We start from the raw sequence: 16,176 nt of genomic DNA on the forward strand, positions 1-16,176 counted from the left end.
AAACCCAGAGGGACAGCCATATCTTGGAAAGGCTCCCCTAGGCTGTGTCTCCTTTTTAGTTGTCCGGGGAGATACGGAATAAAATAGGAGTGGAAAGGACACATAGCGTGACACAAACAAGCCATCAGTTCCTCAGTGATCTGGAAAATTACTGGTGGCACTTGGGGGACAGGTTAGAGGCGAGGTGGGCACAGAGGAAGCAGCCGCTCAGAACAAATGGCGGGACAGCGGAGGGCAGCCGGAGCCCAAAGGGTGGTCCTGGGGGGTGCATTTGCCACAGGCTCCAGCTGAGGCTCCTCATTAAGCTGGCCAAGCACAGCCATCCTCCCCAGGTGGGCAAGAAACTCAGTCCCCCTACAAGTGAGCGCTGGATAATTGAAAAGCCAGTTCAAAACTCACGGTCACCGTTAAGAGTTAGGATCGCCGGGCAGTGGTGGCGCACGGCTTTGATCCCAGCACTTGGGAGGCAGGGGCAGGCGGATCTTTGTGAGTTCGAGGCCAGCATGGTCTACAGAGCGAGATCCAGGAAAGGTGCAAAGCTACACAGAGAAACCCTGTCTCAAACCAAAAAAAAAGAGTTAGGATCACAAAGAGCTAGCCGTGGTGGAGAGGCTCCCTGGAACTCAATCCCTGGTCTGCTTTCACCAGCAGATTATGGAATTTGCTTGAAGAAGTCTCACTTTAGTATCAAAACCCTCCAGGTCCCCTGGCATGCATTTTCCTGTAACATGACCCTGGCCCACCTCAGAGTAGAGGCATCTCTTTCCTGTCCCTGTGTTTTCTGCTGTCCCTTGTGGATCCTGGCTCGATGCTGACAGCTAGACACTGCCCGAGCCTAGCTGTGGCCCGGACCTTGTTACTATATCATGACTCGCAGCCCCCTGTTCAGTGGCACTGGACTCTCACTGCTGGGACCCTCAGTGTTAACACAGTGAGAGCAAGAATAGGACATGGGGGGAGGGGCAGATGAGACCTGAAAGGGAGACATGTTCCTAGCATTGATCAGGGAGTGTGTGTGTGTGTGTGTGTGTGTGTGTGTGTGTGTGTGTGTGTGTGTGTGTGTGTGTGCACATGTGTAGAGGGGTGCTCAACCAAATTATAGTTAAATGCAGCTTCTCTGGGAGCCCATCCTGACCTTTTGTACCATAACAACTCATTTCTGGTTTGGAAACACTGTGTCCTACATGGCTCGGTCCTGGAAACCTAACTGGGGTGAAGGCAGAATAAAGAAAGGACAGACACACAGACAGAAAAGCTGGGACCTGGTGTGTTCAGAGGGCCGTGTATCACCACCAAGAGCAAGCTGGACACTCGACGTGCTTATTTTATGCAGCTGAACCGAGGAGGCAGGTTTACTGTGCCCAGCTGGGCAAGGAGGCCCGTCTAGATTATCGTCTCAGGAGGTCTCTGTAGGGAAGTAGTCTTGGGGTGCAGTCATCCTGGAAGAGGAAGCTGTGGTTGACAGTTCCTACAAAGATCTTCAGCACTCACCCTCAACATTTGCACTCAGACCACAGGAAGGTTTTGCAGTCCCTCTGAGCCTAATCAGGGGAAGACATTTTCATGGGTGTGAGGCAATGGTACTCATGTCAACAACACACATTCATTCAGGGGGTCGTCAGGACGGTCACTTGGGGCTTCCTCAGCCCCCTACATGGAGGTGTTCCTTACTTTGAAGTGTAACTTTCTGCTGTGGCATCGAACTGGCCAGGCTAAATTCTAAGGTAAGAAAGAAGGAAGCCCGAGCTAGCCTGGTGGCTGGCTTCCTTAGATGCTTTGCTTCTTATCAGAGTTGGAAGTTTGATTATTTACATGGGCTGGCTCAACCTCAGTGCTGTTGAGGAGGAACAGTGTTAGCCAAGTCTCAACACTGTGACAAAACGCCTGAGGAGATGAGCTTATTTGGAAGAATGTTCTATTGTGACCTGGTGGTTTTGGTCCATGGTTCTGTGATTCTGATCATTTGGGCCAGTGGGATGGCAGCACATTATGGTGAGAACACGCGGGAGAAGAAGCTGTTTACTTCATGGCAGCCATGAAGCAAACATAAATGTCAAGGAGAGGCTGGGGGTCACATTACCCTTTAAAGAGCACCCACAGTGACCTTCCTTCCACAAGGCCCCACCTCTGAAAGGTTCCGGCACCCCCTAAAAGATCACAGAGTTGGGGCCAATCTTCATTACGTGGGTCTTTGTGGGGCACAGAGGAGGTGAACTCTGGCAATAACAGCAACCCCCAAAGCGCCACCTCTTGAATACTTACCACACACTCCACAAATATCTCCTCTTCTAATTCCATGCCAATCCCACGCTCCCGCCATTACCACACAGGCAGTTTGGGGTATGTGGCCAGTGTAAGGCCTACAGTATGGACCTTGGGGCTGGGACTAAAGACTATTTGCTACATGACTTCAGAAGTCTATGTTAACTGTACGCAACTGCAATGTATTTGTTGGACTGGTCAGAAACACAGTTTTGTTTCTATGGCCAGCTCTCTGGGCACCTAGTGCAAACATTTTCTGATGTGTTTTTAGGTTTTTTCTTCTATATCATAGAATATTTTTCTTCCATAGAAAATCTGGCATCCCCGGGGAGTTGGACTGCGGCTGTAATCTTCTCTTGAACTGAGCTTCTGGAAAGGCTCTAGGACCAAGTTTGGACACAAAAAAGCCCCATTGAACAGAGCTGTAAGTGAGGTGTGTGGGGGGATGCGCACCAATCCTGGAAGCCTTTCCGGGCAGGCATCAAGACTTGTACTCCCCTTTAACACAGTCAAGACCGTCCATCCCTTGTCCAGAAAGCTCCCTCTATAGGCCACTGCCTTCTAGGCCACAATTATCGATTGTCGTCGTGAAAGTAATAGACATAATTTGATGAGCACCTGCTAAGTGCCACAGGTGTCCCCAGTGGTAATTTTCACATGACTTTTCCTCAGTCACCACAGGAACTCCGTGTTGCAGGAACTACCATTGCTTTTTCGTTTGCAGGGAAAGAAGCAGAGACCTCGAGAGAGTAGGTTGCTTCCCTGAGGCTTGAAAGGGAACATTTCTCAGGCTCAGAGGCTGTGCCAAATCTACTGACCTCAGCTCCCCGCTCTTCTTGGGCACCCAGCACCCATTGCCCTCTCCTATACCTCCTCTTCCTTTCTGAATCTTCCTGGCAACAATATGTTTCCAAAGACAACATGCAATGGCCAGGAGAGACAGAGGCTTCTACATAGTGATGGGGCAGGAGGGATTGTGGCCTGTGCTCAGTCTGTGTGTTTGGGGCTTATTCAGGGCAGGCAGGCTTTCCCAGGTAACTGAGGGCTCCTCTTATCCCGGGGGGGGGGGGGGGCGGCCTAGCTGGGAGGAAGCAGATATGCTTCATTAACAGCTCCCCTCAGCATCCAAGAAACATCCTGAGGCTTCTAGACTGTGATGGCCAGGGGCAACGGCCACCTCTGTTTGGTTCCTGCTGACATCTGGATTCAACTCTTCTTTTGGGGTACCACTTTCTCATCTCCCACAACCTTCCTATTTCTTGGAACCATTCCCATGATTTCTTTTAAAAAAAATTAATTTGTGTGTATGTGTAAGGTGTAAATTGTGTGTGTGTGCATGTGAGTGTGCATGTGTGTGTACAAGTGCATGCATGCGTGTGTGTGTGTGTGTGTGTGTGTGTGTGTGTGTGTGTGTGTGTGTGTGTGTGTATGTGTGTGCATGCACATCTGGAGCACAGAGGTTAACTTTGACTGTCTTCCTCTATTGCTCTCCACCTTATTTTGGGGGGTTAGAGTCTCTCACTTACCTGCAGTTTACTAACTTGACTGAACTAACTGGCCAGTGAGATCCTGGGGTCAACCAATTTCCACTCCCTGAACATGGGGGTTACAGATACATGCCACCATGCCAAGCTTTGCCCTCTGTGCTGGAGATCCGAACTTGGGTCCTTACAATTGCACAGCAAATACCTTACTCACACCTCTCTAGCACCACCCCTCCTCTGGTTTTTTTTATTGCTAAATTTTAACAAGGAAGCGTGCTTTTGATTTAGCAAAATGTCTTTCAACCTGCTCAGCCAGCTGCATCCTTGAATCCCAGTAATTTCATGACAAGCAAGACTTTGATGAACTATCCCCATTTCAAAGAGACTGGGAGGCTCTTTAGGGCATATGAAGTACAATCCTTGTCTGCACTGGAAAGTCCCCAGCTCTACTGCGCTGGCACTAGCCCCTGGGAACTGGCAAGTGAGATGAATTAGAAGCCTGGAGCAAAATATTTGGTTTCATGCAATTTACTTTCTCTCTACTACTTGCTTAAAATTCGGTGGAACAATTAAATCTTGAAAGTGTCTTGTGGGTGCTTTGGGCTCTCTTTTCTTTCAAGTTTATTGATTATATTGGATATTACTCACAAAAGCAGGGCTTTTTTTTCCTTTTAAAACATTTAATAACACCCTTTGGTTGAAACCCAGAAAGAGACGGTCTATAAAGAGGCTGAGTACCCAAACTACACCATGGAAACCCTCACACCCATGTACTAACAACCTTGAAGATATAATCGAATTGAGGGCATTGGCTGTGCCCATTGGCAACAGAGATGAAGGATGACTTAGTGTTCCTGTCCTTGAGTAGAGAGGGTACCACTGAAATACGCAAAGCCAAGGAGGCTTGAGTAGCTTTCTGAAGACGGCTGAGCAACCACGAGGATCTTCTCTTTCTTTGTCCACAGCGAGTCTGACAGCTGCTTTTTCTGGGTTCGCCACCTGGGGTACTCATGTTCAAATGAGAAAAACATTGCTTTTGGCTCACAGTTTTAGAGACTTCAGTCCATGATTGTCTGGTCCTATTGCTTTGGTTCTGTTGAGGTGTGGCTCATCACGGCGGGAACACATGGCAGGGGCACACACAGGCAAAGCTTCATGTTCCCCCGATAACCATCAAGGAAAGAAAGAAGGGGCTGGTACCACACCCCTCTTGACGCCATTGCCCCAAACAATCTCGCTTCCTCTAACCAGACCACCTATTAAGAATTCCACACCCTCCAATAGCTCTCCAGGCTGGGAACCAATCCTTTCATGCATGGGCAGTTAGTGGGAGACTCATAAGACCGCAAGTATAACAACTGATAAACATGGACAGCAAATTCTGAATTTAATTGGCAACTTCTTTCTCTCCGGCTTCCACTTCTTTCTTATTTCCTTCCTTTTTTCTCCTTTCATTTACTTTACTTTTCTTTCCACAAATACTATTATTTATGAGTTATGTATTCAGCTCTTCAGGGGAAAAAAATCAAAAATGAAGTTTCCCTCTACAACCCAGGCTAATCCCAAAATCATGATCCTGCTTCCTTAGTCTCCAGAATACTAGGATTACAGGCATGTGGCTACCCACTTGGGCTTAATTTGCAACTTTCTGAACCATAGAACCAAACAGAGTGCCATAATGGCAGACCTTTGATAAGCGCAGGGGTCGTGGAAGGCAGGAACTCACCATAAGCCAGTAAAGTCTTCCAAGAAGCGTCTTCTGGGTGCCAGAGCTAGAGAGAACCTGAGTCATCCCCAGTCAGAGCAGCCAATTAAATCAGAACTACTGCTGCCTAAGGTACTTTGTGTTATTTTTCTACAATCCAGGTTAAAAGGCATTTGAGAACAATGAACTTTCAGGACTGCCTCCTGTCTACCTGGGAAGACGGCTCTTGTCCCACTCCATTTCAGCAATGGGGTGTCACAAGAGGCTTACACATGTAACCCCCGCAAGGATGGAAATGAGTGTTCCTCAGCAAAAGAGGAAGCGGAGGGGGTGAGGAAGTGGAGGAGGGAACCTGGCTACGCTGTGCTTTGATGGCCTTATATTTCCAAGCCCTGGGAAAGAAGAATTGGAGCTGCAGAACTCAATATAGAGCAGCGATCTGTGGTCGGGGGAATGCGGCACATCTGCCTTTTATAGGTTTGGAATGAAAAATGTTTTTAATTAAGGAGTGGAATTGGGGCTTTTAGTCTTGCTACATGCTATGTACCTGTCAAACCTGCTGGATGGGAATTTAGCTGTGACCTCTCACCCCCTCCAACCTACATTAACCAAAGGACTGCTAGAACCCAGAAGAACTCTGAGTACCCGAGAATGCCTCTGTGCCCGACTCAAAACAGAATGGACCCCAGCACAGAAAACCTCTGCCCCTCCTGGCGGGGGGGGGGGGGGGTGCGCATTGCAACCTGACTTCAGCTGATTGTCTCGAGTGTGGAAGAGAAAAGTGGTCAGTGTCATCGTTGGTTACGAACTGACACTTCAAGTCAAGAAGGCTTAGGGGCCCCACGTAGCTATAGTGACGATAAAAACCCAGAAATAATTTTTTTTACAAAAAAGTTATGAAGTGAAACATTACCAGAAATGCTAAGTGCTAGAGATGCAAAGTGCTAGAGATTCCTGCTAAGGAATCCTCATCCCCCATCCTTTGAGTCCTGTTCATGCGATGACAGCTGAGCCCGAGATGCCCCTAAGAAGGGGCTTCCTGGGATTTTGCAGGAAGGAGAAGGAACTGCAGCAATAAGGCCCTGTTGTCTCCTGGTGGTCAGCTATGTGGTTGTCCGAGCTCCGTTTCTGGTTTCCCTTATTTTCACAAGTGCCTCCAGGCCTAAGGTGCGGCGGCCACAGGAAGCAGGACTGCTTGCTCTCCAGGAAGTGGACTGGAACTACTCCTTTTGGATCTTCAAAGAGGAGGGTGGCCTCATGGCAGCTCCGTGCTTTTCTAGGTCCCAGCACCCCTGCATTGTTACACGTCTTCCTCACTGGTTCTGCTTCCTGTTGCTCTGCCTATAGCGTCCCATCTCAACCATTGAAGATCTAATGACAATGTAACATTTTCCAGGCCCAAAGGATTGACCTTTACCCTTTCACAGCTATGAAAACATTTTAATATGACCTTTGTGATTTTTTTTAAAGCAAATTCTTTAGTTAGTCTACCAAAGGTGAACCATTCTTTCTCTTCTCTCTTTCTCTTCCCTCCTAGCCTTAAACTAGTGTTTAATCTACACGTTGGTAAAATGTGCTCTACATCCAGTTCAAATGTCTCCTCTGTGCTGAAGTATCCCCCCTCACTAGGCAGAAACAACTGTTCTTGTGTCCACGGCTGGTCCCTTGCTGTTACATCCTTAATTCACAACCGAGGGTCAACGTGCCTGCCTGCCTGCCTTGGACTGTCAGCCACCTCAAGCAGAAAGTCTGTGGTCTTCTTTGCATCTCTAGCACTTAGCGCGATTTCTGGCCTATTGAAAATGCCCTATGATTGTTGTTAGAAGGAACTGAGTTCAGAATAGAAGAATGAAGAGGATCAGGAAAATGGTGGTAGATTTTGGAAGGCTTGGTGGAGAAATGATTTTCATGGAATGGAGACCAATTCTTGGTCATGGTTAAAGTCAAGGACAGTTGTAACTTACCAACTATATTAGACCTCTTGTGTAAAACACACACACACACACACACACACACACACACACACACACACATCACTTATATATCCATATAGACATATCACATGTAGAAAAATATTTACAATTTAAAAAGTTACGGCATGTATTAAATTATATTGCTTTCACTTCTTTTGCTAGACTTGTTTATTTCCTTTATGATAAATTCAGAACATGATAGGTTTTTTTTTTTTATCACGTTTAGCATTCACATTGCTTAATCATCAACAGTGATAACTGCTAACACTTGTGGAGCTCTTCCTATGTGTCAGGCACTCTCTAAAACACATTAACTTATTTACTTGACAGGGCGAACCTACAGGAAGTCAAATGTGAGTCAGAACTGATAGCATCCTGCATGATCACAAATGGAAATTTCATAATATCCTATAACCCTATAGGTGGCCCAGCAATTGGGACTATGCATGTCAGGTGCAGAGCTATTGTGACCTAATGAGAGTGTCTAATTCACACCTTCGTGGATTTTGTTTGATGACTTAAAGAAATGTTGACATTTTTGGCTTGGCGCCTAAGCAGGAGAGTCACAGGGACCTTGGGAAAAGGAGCCCAGCCTCCCTATCAAATGGATTCTAGGCATCTGATTCATCAGATGTGTAAGAGAGCCCAGGCCCCAAAGGTGAACGCGGGTCCGTGTATCAAAACCATAACAATATGGTTGGGTGGATTCCTGGGACTTTAGTTCACTGAGCCATGGGGAAGAATCTTTCCCCTTGCTGTTATCTCGAGATAGGGATTCTTTCTATGAAGTTGAACTAGAGAGATGGAAGAATTCACAGACTCTAAAATGTTTACTTCCTATTTGAGGGCCAAATTAATCTTCGGAAATTACAAGAAAATTACAGGACATTTGTTGTCTCAGTGCTAAGGGCACCAGGGCATTAGGACGTGCTTGTTGAGCGAACCACCAGATTTCTCTCCGGCCTCCACTGAGTCTGAGATAACAATTTCCTATCTCATTATGTTAGGTTCACACCCTATTAGTATTTATTTTGGTTAATATAATACAATTAGGGGATAATCATATCAGCAGCTTTCAGATCATGTAAGAAAAATAAAAGTTATTGAAACACTAATGCTAATGGAAAGTGATAGAAAGTGCTTAATGTGGTGAAATGCTTGTATTGAGTTAGACAGGAAACTGGGGCGCAGAAGAGGGTGCCTGGCTTCTTTGGGGGAGTCTTTAAATGCTTGGAAAGGGGTGCCTTGTGTCGGCTTTCACTTCCTGATGAGACTGTGATGGGTTTACTCTTTATTGGGAAGCTTCCCCACTTGGATCTGTTTTAAAAGGAGGTCTGGAGGCTGATAAGAGAAAACAAAGGCAAAGATCTAATTCTAACTCCTCTTTAAATGGCTGCATGATGGTCTTTAGCTTTTGCCCGGAGAGCAAGGAGGGTACGTAGTGACTGGAAGGTCCTCAGCTCTGCCATTACATTTAATAGTACTGTGACTTCTCAGAGCCCAAGCCAAGCAATCACACAAGTAAAGCGGTCCCCAGTTAGGTTGGTCTGCCCGGAACAAGGACAAATGGAAACTCCGAAGCCTGGTGGCTACCAAGGACATCCGTTAGCATCATGGGAGCTGGCGGATACCATCCCGGGCTCACAACCTCATCATTCCCAGTCTCCCGGGGCCTAGGTGGCCAGGTAGAGCAGGGGAACACTTGCTTCAGAGTTCCAAACTTGCAAGATGTTGGCTTTGTCATGCTTCCTGTTCTTCAGCCTTTTCCCAGGTCTCCCGATTGTCTCTGTTTTCTCCCACATGACAAGAGGGTGAGTTGGGGACATGAGTAGGCAGAAGATCCTCGCAATGATGCCCTGGGGAAAGAAAGGAGCAGTCTAAACTGGATACAGCGTCCCAACATTGCTTTTCTTTGGGAGGCCTAAGGATATCTGGGTGGTATCTCCATTTTTGACTCTCTCTTGGAAGGGCATAGTTCCCACCTATGACTCAGGTTGGGTCCAACTTTTTGACTCACTGCTACACACCACAAGAAATTCATTCTTTGGACTCGTGAGATATGATGCTGTGTGGTGCCGTTCTGAGGAAATAATTAACAATTATTTCAGAGGAGAAGCTTCCAGCCGGAGCCGCACCTTGTGGTGGCTCACACATCTCACAAAGAATTGTTATTTAAGCAATAATCCTTGAGAAATTGGTCGTTACCCACATTAAACGACTCAGCCCATTGCCAAGGATGGTTAACGCTCTAATAAACTGGTCATTAACTGCAGTAACAATGAATTTCGAGGGGATTATTGCTATTATAAACCTTAATCAATGGTTTATAACAGCAATAATGTGGTCCTTTCTCTTAATGGTAAGTAGGGCAGCTTGCACCATTGCCTTGGAAATGTTTTTGTGGTGGCTGATAATTCTGAGGGGCAGTATTGGAAGGACTGCCCATTCTGGGAACAAACCAAGGAAGGAAAAGGTCACATGGGGCAACCTCAGCTGTCTGTCCTCCATTGTCAAGGGACCAGGGATGATCACAGAACAGGCAATTCTCCTCAGCTCACTTGGACCTCCTTCCCTGCAAACCCAGTAAGATTTCAGACTCCGGATCTAGCATGAGACTCTGAATTAGGCATGCAACATAGACTGGTCATCTTTATGTAGAAACACCTGTTTAGTAGATGGATGTGGCGGGATAGATAGTGGACATGTATTCTCAGATCTGTCACTAAATTGTCACGTGGTTTCAGGTGCTGTGTTACCTTTTTGTGCTTCTGAAAGGTGGGTCTGGGAATAAGTCACTTCTCAAGTTCCTTCTAGTATGACATACTAAGGCTTTTCTAACAATGTTGGCATCTTTTGTCAGCACACTGTTATAGAGCAGTAACACGAATAACTTAAACAAAGCTTGGTATTGTTTTTAGTTGCCTACATCTATTAACTCAATGAATCTTTGAAACAGTCTACTGTGGAAGAGGACCCTGAGGCAGAAGAAATGGAAAAGCTTGCCTGAACCACAAAGCTGATATGAAGCAGGGCTGAGATTTGAACAGGGTCATCCTTCATTATTGGGGAGGGGTTGGATCTAAGACCACCCCCTCTCCAGCAGATGCCTGAACCTGCAGATAATTCCCAACCCTACATATTTAATGTGCTTTCTCTTGGACAGGTGTGCCTATGATATAAATCAGGTGAGAAGAAACTTAAGAATAATAACTAATAATAAGATAGAATGGTTATAACAGTGCTGTCATAAAAGTGATAAGGATATGTTTTTTCTCTCTCACTGCCATATGGTGGGTAGCTTATATAATGTGGATACACTGTACATAGTGACCTTTCATGCCTCAAGCTGGATGGCACTGAATAGCGTGAGTGTTCACCATGTGACTCAGAGTGATGCACAGTTTAAAATATAAGAATTATTTTGGGAATTTCTTATTAATATTTCAAGATGCTGTCTTCTGTGGAGCTCAACATCTGTGCTCTTACACCCCCTTTCCACTTTCCCTACAAGGCCCTCTTCACTTGACAGGTACATCCTTACAGGTAGGCAGGTTGAGGCTATCTTCTTGGGTCTCCAAACGAGGAAGGCAGAGCTCTAATAAATGTGGGGACCTACTCAAGCAGATGCAATATGGCTGAATCCTGCTGGTTGTCTCCTTTTGCTTCTGCATATGCTAGGGGTCTGTGCTAGTGAGTCCAAAGCTGACCAGTTTCCTAGGCCCAGGAGCTGTTATCTCCAGTTCCATGAGGAGTTGGCTGCATCCTGAGGCCATGCCATTTCTTTCTCCTACACCACGGAGTGGGGAAAACTCCATTCCTCCTCCCCCATCACTAGAAGTATGTTCCAGGTCATAGAGGGCAGCTCTTTTTATTACAGCTGGACATTGCATGGGATGTATTGGAAAACAGACCTTGGGGACCAGGATGATTTAGTTTTTAAGGGAAATCTGAAGCATCTACAGAAGAAGAGTATATTGGCCCATCTCCTCATATACCCATTACTAGTTTTAGAAATATCACCTCCCAGGTTGTTTTATCTAATATCCTTCACTCTGTTCCTACCTTGTGTTGTTTGGGAGTAAACCATGGGTTCCATATATTTCCATCTGTTTTAATAGAGACTTGAAGAATTAAAAAGTAATTAAAAGAGCACTATCAGGTTTTTAAAAAGGGGTAACAATTCCATAGCAAAATCAAATACCCAGTTGCAACACAGCTTTCTCAGCTTGTTTATAAATGTACTCGGAGGCCTCTCTTGCTCCAGCCACCACCTGAGTGCTCTGTGATCAATGACAAATCCCATTTGCTCACACATAGGAGGAAAGGTGCATTCACTGTCCCTTCCCTTCTGTGGTTAAACAACAGTGTTTGTCATCAGGGTCACATTGTCCTGTGCAGGTGTCCTCTGTACAGCCCCTGGAGGAAGCTTCTGGATACTGCCACTCACCCACCCACCCACAGTGTGCCTTTTGAGTTGGGCTTCCATGCAGCACACTCCAGAGGGCAGTTTGTTCTCGATGAAGAGGGAAGGGGGTAGCCCTCTTTTCCTTGAGTCCTGGCAGACTGGGCAGTCTGTCTGTACAGGGGAGAGAGATACCTGGTGACCTTTCTCAAAAGCGGGATCAGAGGACACCCACTGCCTTTTCATCATCAGGCACATGGTGCAGACTCTCCAGAGCTTTTCTTGGGGTATTGTGCTCATGGAAATGGAAAAGTATCACCCCCGCCCCCATTGCTTAGCCTGGTTATGTGGGTGACAATTCCCTCTGCCATGCCCTACTGACACCCACCCCCCCATTCAGGTGCATCATGAGATGGCTGGGCTGGATGTGTGAAAAACCTCTGAAGACATTTCCAAACTTCATATTTTCTTCTGAAATTTGTGCATGTCTAGGAATGTGGTGGTTGGAACAAGAATGGTTTCCATAGGCTCATAGATTGCAATGCTTGGTCATCGGGGAGTGGTCCTACTTGACAGGGATTAGGAGGTGTGGCCTTGTTGGAAGAGATGTATCATAAGCTCCAGCCAAGCCCAGTGTTGCTCGCTCTTCCTGCTGCTTTTGAATCTGGATGTAGAGCTCTCAGCTCTTTTTCGGCACCATGCCTGCCTGCCACCATACTTCCTGCCATGATGACAAAAATGGATTAAGCCCCTGAACTGTAAAGCCAGCCCCCAATGAAATGCTTTCCTGCATAAAAGTTGCCGTGGCCATGGTGTCTTTTCACAATAGTAGAACTCTGCCCAAGACAAGGAGTTAAGCCTCTTCTCCGTGTGTTCCATCCCTATGTCCCTTTCTTTCACACAGAGGGTTTTCAATCTACAATGTATTCCAGTTCTCTTGATGTGCTCAACCTTGTCTTGGTTTAACCACTTACCAATGTGATTCCTGTCCTTCAGGGCTGAGAGACACATTGTCCCTTGAGATCTTTGGCCAGCAGCTCTGGGAGTAGAGGACTTCCCCTAAGTGGCCATTGGAAGCTCCATTTTCTAGGTTTTTCCTGGAGTTCCAGGCTCTATCCACAAAATGTATTTAATCACAGTTGTCTGGTCAGGCATGGCGGCATGTGCTAGTGATTCTAGTACTTGGGAGGTTGAGACAGGAGGATCATAAATTGGAGGCCAGCCTGAGCCATATTGTGAGACTCTATTTAATCCCAGCACTCGGGAGGCAGAGGCAGGCGGATCTCTGTGAGTTCGAGGCCAGCCTGGGCTACCAAGTGAGTCCCAGGAAAGGCGCAAAACTACACAGAGAAACCCTGTCTCGAAAAAAAAAAAAAAAAAAAAAAAAGAACTCCCCACCCCAATGATCAAAAGCAAAAGCCCCACTGAAACCCCATAGGAACAGTGTACCATGCTGCTAGGCGCAAATTAATAAATGCATGGACCAGGATTTTGAAATAAGATGCTTTGACAACGGAAAACCCACTCAATGGCTGCTCATCTTTTTTTTTTTCTTCTGGACTCATAATTGGGTTGTGGGTCAGGAGAGCTGACCAGTTTCCTTATGAACCTCCTGTATCGTCTAGCATTCACCAAGAGTTTGAGCAGCCTATGCCTTTGCCAGAGGTACCACTGCTGGCTGGTCGAGTGTCAGCACCCAGTAGCTAAAAGGTGTGGTCTTAGGAGGGTCTGCACACCCAAAAGTCTTCCTGCAGGTGGGAAGCTTAGCTGAGTTATTTCAGGCTCACTCCTAACTCTTCCCCACCTTACCCTGTGCCGTGTGTTGGGCCTCAATCCTCCCAGGAAGCTCCCCAACCTCCCAAAGCTCTCCTGTCCCAGTGTGAGTGGATAGGAGCCCGCAAGGCCCCCAGGCAGGAGGTGGAAACATGGAAAGACTGATCTGGAATAAACGGAAAAGTTTACTCTATGCAGCAGCGAAATAAAAAAGCTCATTCAGAAAGTTAATGATTTATTTTATAGTTTCATTATCAGGGTCACATTACTCAATAGCATTTCAAACATGTCATTTGTACAAACTATGGTAATTAAAATTTATAACATACTTCATCAGCAGCATATGAATCTTTTAGCCGGCACTCTGCTGTCATATAAACAGTGTAATTTCAGCTGCAATTCACCCTTTATTGGCTCTCATTTGTGATTTAACAGCCATCAATGGCTGTGCTATAAAGAATAAATTAACCATCCGTAAACCTTATGATGACAGGGACAGTCAAATAGACTTAAATGTCTTCCGCCCAGCTTTGGGAACCAGCAGAGAGCAGGTGAAGGCCAGGTATGAGCCAGGCTCCTTGTTGAGGGCATTGGTGATTCTTGCTGCGTCCTCTGGGTGGGGATGGTACTGGCTGAATCCCAGGTGCCTCCGGCTTCCACTAGTGAGAATGTCTGCTTCTCTGCTCTTAGTGTGTGTGCACAGACAGCGAAGAGCTCATTATACACCCACCTGGGACGTCTGTGCTCAGGGGGGGACTTTCAACATCATCGACCAGTAGCTGCCTTGTGAGAGCATTTACACACAGATGGGACAGATTTGGTCAATTTGGTAAGCGGGTAAAAATAATGGCAACCAGTAGCTGGGATCAGTGCCACTGACCAGTCCTGTAGTGAGTAGGATTTGTTTTCCTCCAAACACTCTAGTACCCCACTGAGAAACCCAAACGTCTCTTTCTACAGGGAGGAAGCAGGCCTGGAGAGGACAAGGGCCTTGTTACCTGGGCTCAGAGGGCAGAGAACCCAGGATGCCTGGAGAGAAGAAGTCCCGGCAGGTCTGCCTGATTCTCGGGAGTGACAGCACAGGATGGAAACACCGCTTCCCAGGCCACACTCAGGGTGCCTTTACAGAGAGGGTGGTTGGTGATGTGTCTAACCCCATGGCTGGTCCTGCACACAGCTCATAAATGAAGTGGATTGCATTTGTTACTGAGACATCTCCAGGGAGCCTGGGTCACGCAGGCCAATAAAATTGGCCTCATAAATTCATCTCGACATGCAGGATTACTCCAGCTCGCTGAGGTCACCTTCCCGCCCTGATTTATCGCCAGCCTATGGGTTAATAATACTGTTTACTGAGTGTTCCTTTCCTTCCTTCCTCCTTACCCCTCCCCTTCTTCGATACTGATCAAAGCTTCCTTCTTCAAGGGTGTGGCGGAGCAGGAATTCCTGGGTTGGGTGCTGAATTCTGAGCTGTCTTAAAGCAGTGACTTCTTTTCGTCTTGAGAGTCTCTTCAGTCCAGTTTACTGCAGAATGGTGGTGTGGAGATAGAGGGCCAAGCTTTCACTGTCACACGTGGGCCTGTGACATGAGACAGGTTGTGGCTTTGGCTTTGTTCAGTTGTATTATTCAAAGTCATATGAAGGCTCGTGAATGATGGTCACCCTCTAGCGATTTTCTTGAACTTCGTGTTTAAATGGAAAGATCGAGAGGACCTGTCGCCTACGCTTTTTTTTTTCTTTTTCTTTTAAGACCAGAGGGTAGGTGGTAATGAAATGGGAAAAAGCTTACATGGAGATCTGGAGAGTCTCTCAGTCTATTTCTTACTTTTACAAGCTTCGTAGTGTTAATTGGGGGTGTTCTTAAACTATTGCCTACATACAAATTGGGTCTTTCCTGGCCCTAGCATTGGTAGCAACATTACTGTGTTTAAACTTCTGGGGAGACCTTTGAAGTGAACTATGCTCTAGATCAAATCCTGGACCAGCACACAACAAACCTAGCCTGATGCATCTGCCCTCTGAGTTTTCCCTCCGGGACGTGTGGCTAACCCTTACAGTAAAAGAAAGGCGCTTCAAAGATGACTTGGACCTGATCTCAATGTCCCATGGAACCTAGGAATCTGAAAACAGGGGCAGAGCACTAGCAGGCATACTGACTTCAATGGAATTAGCGAACTATTACTGAGCAATTTCTCTGTAAGTCTCAAAGCACTGCGAATCAAGCATTAAGCAGTGTCTGCCTTGGAGGTACTGATAGGCTACTAGAGAATCGTGATGAATGGCTGTTCAGCTGATTTTGGCGCGCCAACAGAGGCAGAGAGAAATTTAATAAAACAAAAGAAGGAGTCAGTCAGTTCAGCTGTGACAAATCTTTGAAGCAGCTTGGGGTCCGGGTGGTCATTTATTCAATCATGGACGCTTCAGAATCCTTGCTTCTTCCTATGCTCTGATTCCCAGGTAGGCGGCATCTTCCTCCTCTGCTAGTGCTTTGGGGCTGATTGCTACGCAGGCCCTAGTCTTTTCCAATCAGCTGACCTTCTCTACTCCCTCCCTCTGATCTCTTTCCCCACCTCAGGC

At 46.6% G+C, this 16,176-nt stretch overlaps 1 long non-coding RNA gene across 1 annotated transcript; it reads left to right on the forward strand.

The window, feature by feature from the left end:
* Nucleotides 1–1,590: 1,590 nt before the first annotated feature.
* LOC121823474 (uncharacterized) lies at nucleotides 1,591–7,573 on the forward strand. The gene is made up of 3 exons (XR_006064967.2): nucleotides 1,591–1,724; nucleotides 2,573–2,686; nucleotides 5,613–7,573. It is a non-coding gene; the product is annotated as an uncharacterized LOC121823474 (long non-coding RNA).
* Nucleotides 7,574–16,176: the final 8,603 nt, after the last annotated feature.

Source organism: Peromyscus maniculatus, chromosome 17, assembly GCF_049852395.1.
Source record: "Peromyscus maniculatus bairdii isolate BWxNUB_F1_BW_parent chromosome 17, HU_Pman_BW_mat_3.1, whole genome shotgun sequence".
NCBI classification, from domain to species: domain Eukaryota; kingdom Metazoa; phylum Chordata; class Mammalia; order Rodentia; family Cricetidae; genus Peromyscus; species Peromyscus maniculatus.